This window comes from Oryzias melastigma, linkage group LG2 (genome assembly GCF_002922805.2).
Source record: "Oryzias melastigma strain HK-1 linkage group LG2, ASM292280v2, whole genome shotgun sequence".
NCBI classification, from domain to species: Eukaryota; Metazoa; Chordata; class Actinopteri; order Beloniformes; family Adrianichthyidae; genus Oryzias; species Oryzias melastigma.
Genome location: NC_050513.1, coordinates 17,969,568 through 17,974,439, shown reverse-complemented (window position 1 = coordinate 17,974,439; position 4,872 = coordinate 17,969,568).

Sequence of the window (4,872 nt, the reverse complement as noted above, 5' to 3'; positions counted from 1 at the left end):
CTCAAACTTAGTTTACCTTCGGGCCACTGAAGGCGGAGTCTGGCTGGGGCTGGGCTGTATGGGGTTCCATTTGTGCCAAGAATATGGTTTTGCATCCACTGTCTATGTCTTTGATCCATTGTCTAAATCATTGATCATTGTCCAAGTCTTTGGTCCATTGTCTATTTCTTTGATCAAATGTCTATATCATTGATCCATTGTCTATGTCTACTGAACAAGTTTATTGAACATTTGTTCATGTCTGTGTACTATGTAAGGGATAATACCTGACGAAGTGTAAAATATCAACTTGGGGGCCGCAAATGGCCCGTGGGCCGCCAGTTTTAGAACCCTATCTAAAGACCGTGTCACTCTGCCACTGCCAACAATTTGTGCATTGTCCACACATGAGATTTCAGCCTTTCGTGATACATGCGTTATACTATATATGCCATTCAAAGGTGTGTCTTGTGTTCGTCTTTCGCTAATGGGTCCTGGTGTCCATCAAGGGTTTCGACCAATGGGTCTTTAAGGTGAAATAGGCTTTGAGCTGTTCAAAATTTCTTGTCAATTGAGAAGTAGTTATAGTATATAGTTAATACTGAATTATTACATAAATCGAATGCAACTGTGGAGGATTTTTGCATAAAAACAGTCCAATAATCATGCACAATTCATTCATTCGCACATTGCATGATGGGTATCAGCATTGGCCGATCTTTCACCCCTCCAGCAGCTTATACTGAGTTAGGATCCATGTGCAAATGGTTTAATGGAACAGAAGGCAAGACATTAACAGCATCATAACGCAGACAATGGTCAAAAACACCAACGTGAGGCAAAGGGACGAATAAACAGTCGTAGGTCAAAAACAGAGAATCAAACAAGGAAAAACTGCTCAGATTGATGGGTGAACACAACAAAGACTTCGCACTGAAGGTAAGGCTGAAGTGAGTATAAATGCTGGTGGTTCTGATGATGATGATCAGCTGTGCATGGAGAAGACTGAAGTGGTGGCTGATGTGAGTTGTAGTGAGGAAGGGGCTGAAGATGGTTAGTACTCAGGAAGGGGGGTCCCTTTCGTGGTCAGAGAAGGACATGGTTGAGTGAGTCCTAACAGTATTCAGCTCCCCCCATCTGGCTTGTCCGGGTGGGGATTGAGTCTCCCGCGGTCTGGTGTCCGGTATCTGCTCAAGCCAGGTATGGGAGGTGCGGATGCAAAGCTGGATGTGCGCTTGGCCCTTCTGGCCCTTTGGGGATACCCAGTCTTGGCGGGAAACTCCCAACAGGCTGTCTTGGTGTCCCCAAACTCGTCCATTTTTGATGGGCTGGCTGTTCATAAAATCAAGGATCGCGGTACCGGATGCATTACTGGACACGGACTGGTCCTTGGGACGCGTCCAGTACTGTATCCAAACCCAATACTCTAACACAGCACTGGACATGGTACTGAATGCATTTCCCAAACCTGGTGCCGGAACCATAACCCAGGACTGGACGCTGTACCTGGTGCGAACAAGATACCGGATTAGGGTTCTGGTACTGGGTTAGGGTTTTGGTGTACTCCGCGTCCTGGTACTGAAAAAAAAGACAAGTTGGAGACACTCAAAAAGTCAATTTTTGAAAACAAACTTACATACTTGGGTAGCAACACGAGAAGTTGGAAAGCGCAATATATATATATACATATATATATATATTTTTTTTTTTTATGTCAAAGGTTTAGCATCGACAAGCATAAAAATAATAAACATGTGATCCCTATCCTTCTTAACTCAGGTGGGGGTTCATCAGCAAAAGACTGAGGGTAAAATGAAAAACAGGGCATTCGTGCAGACCACATTTCTATTAGTTTATGGTATCAGCATATCAGCAGACCCCTCTCTGTCTCAATATTCCTGGTCCAGTCTTATGAACTATCTGCATCTACAGTAGCACCAGACATTTGGTAAAAGCAAAGCATTTTAAATGTCAGAAGGAAAGTCTGATTTTGTAAGAGTTTGAAAGACAAAGTCTGCTTTTGATCTGACGCTAGCATTGTTTTTATTAAATATTCAGTTGTTGTACGCTTATTAAAAGGATCGGCCACAGTGGGGTATGGATGTAGGAAGAAATGAGTTCCAAAGGTTGTAAAAGAAGAAAAAAAGTTGGGAATCATTTGAGTGGACCCCAACACATTTCAGGCCACAAACTGGTTTAAATTAGACAATATTTTAATGGATTGGTCAGAACCGGATTTTTAATCTTTTGGTTTCTGAAAATATATTTTGAAAACAAAATGCTACAACTAGAAATTTTGATAAAAAATGTCTAAAAATATCAGTAGATTTTTTTTTTTTACAGATGATGACGATTCAATGAAACACAGTTGTTGATTTGTTTTTTTCTGATTTTAAAAACGTTCCATGAAGGAAAAATTATATGATTTTTTTTCCCATAGAATTCCGTTTTAGGACTCAATCCAGGCTCCGATCATCTATCTCTATCTATCTATAAAGGATTGATCATATTTTGTCTTTATATAAATCCTCATTCATTGGGTACGTTAGCCACGTTAGCATATTCACAATACACAGCTTTGTTTGCGACACATAAAAAAACAGACTGATACCACTCAGACAAACATTACTGTGACTATGCTAACGCGACATTGCTACATGTTAGCCACATTAGCATATTCACTATACCTGTAACTTTCAACTTTGTTAGCCTAGTAAAAAGACAAACATACACCTGAAAAACAAACGTTACTGTGACTATGCTAACGCTCAATGTTGTTAACACATAGAAAATAAAGTGCAGCATCGCTACATGATAGCCACATTAGCAATGTTAGCATATTCATCATTCCTGTAACTTTCAACTTCATTAGCATAGTAAAAAAAAAAACTATACCTCAAAAAAAAGTTACTGTGACTATGCTAATCTCAACCTTGTTAACACATAAATAATAAAGTGCAACATCGCTACATGATAGCCACGTTAGCATATTCACCATTCCTGTAACTTTCAACTTTGTTAGCATAGATTTACCTCAAAAACAAACGTTACTGTGACTATGCTAACGCCCAACCGTGTTAGTAACGCATAAGAAGCAAAAAACACAGTCCGACACCGCTACATGTTAGCATAATCACAAAAACATCCAAATAAACATTTTGACGGAGCACCGTGTACCTCTCATTTCTTTCTATGGACCTTTTTCTTTTTTTTTTCACCAACTTTCCTTGTTCTGTTTCACAAACGTCACACGATTTTGCGTTTCAAAAAGTTGACGTTTTACAGAAAATCTTGATTTTAGCCTAATCTTATAGCATCTAAAAGCAGCTAGCTTCTTCAAACCCTCACTAGCTGCGTTTTCATCGACTATAAAGTTGTGCAAATTGGATTTGGAGTAATAAATTTGCCCAATGGAAACAAGACATTTTGAAAAATCTTGGATTTATCAATAGAAAAAAAGTTTTTACGCATGGAGGAGGTGGTTTTTGAGAAACGTGACCACCAACCAGATCCCAGGCTTAGCAGCACAGCCCTTGAGTTTCTTTTGGCATCCAATTTCTGACAGGTCGTTATTTCCTTCATTTGGGAAAGCAAATTATTTTCTTCATTCCTGTCATGAGAAGGGCCCTGACAGACTAAATTGTTCATCAGGGGAGAACAAAAAACCTCCAGACTCCTGCCAAACGTCATGAAAATGCTGGAATTTCCCATGGTTCAAAGTGTGTTTTCGCTGACTGCCTGTTGAACTGTTTTCCCTCAGATCTCGCTTTAATGGTTATGTTGTTTTTACCGCATCAATCAGAGCTGAAAAGTTGCTGATAAACGTGAAAGTTTCCTGTTTTTTTTTCCCAGCATGCAGCTGCCAACCTGTTGGCAACAACTTGTCCAAATGGGAACGGTGGGGGATTGGGTTACGTGACCCTCATCTCGTTGTATAACTTCATGAGAGTGGCGTCATGCTCGGAGCTCGCGGCCACCTCTGCTCCAGCGCGGTGTTATTTTCAAACCAGTCCGGTCATGCTGACACCCGGTGTGTGCCGTAAATCCAGAGCATCTCATCTCCGCTGTGAAAAGAAGGAGCGGGTCTGGGATGGTCTGGGACTCCCAATTTCTTAAAATCGATTTGCTTTTATTTGTTTATTTTTTTGTTTAAAATATAATATATAGATACACAATTTTTCATAATCATATGTCAACTCTGAAGTAGGAGAACCCACAACTATAACAAATGTTCCAATTAGATCCTCTGGTGTGATTAAAAAAAAAACAGCCTTTTTCTTGATAAGTAGCAGATGCTTTTATTTTGAAGTCTGCCATTGAACTATGTTACTTTGTTACCACTGAATAAAAAAATGAAACAGTGACATTTTTTATTTTAAAGTTATATTTTCAAAGCTACTCTAACTTTTCAAAATAAAGTCCTTTTCAGATAAGTAGCAGCTGCTTTTATTTTGAAGTCTGCATCTGAACTATGTTATATTATTTCCACTGAAGCAAAAAATAGAAGAGTACATTTTTCAATTTTAGAGTAGTGTTTTCAATTTACTCTGATTTTTCAAAATAAAAGTTTAAAAAACCAGGTGGTTTTATTTTGAAAATTTGCTATTTAACTATGTTCATTTGTGTTACTTTTTAAAAATAAATAGCTTCAATTTTTCCTCTTTAAACTTTGTATTTGTGTTTTCAAAATAAAAGGTCATTTTTAAGATAAGTATCAGATGCTTTTATTTTGAAGTACAATATTTATTCATGTTTCTTTGTGTTACCATTGATACAAAACAATTCATAAATGCAGACAAATGGTTTTATTTTTTTTCAATGTTATTCTTTCAACTTTTCAGTTGAGTTTTCCAAATAAATTGCTCTATCAAGATGCCTTTATTTTTTTAAATA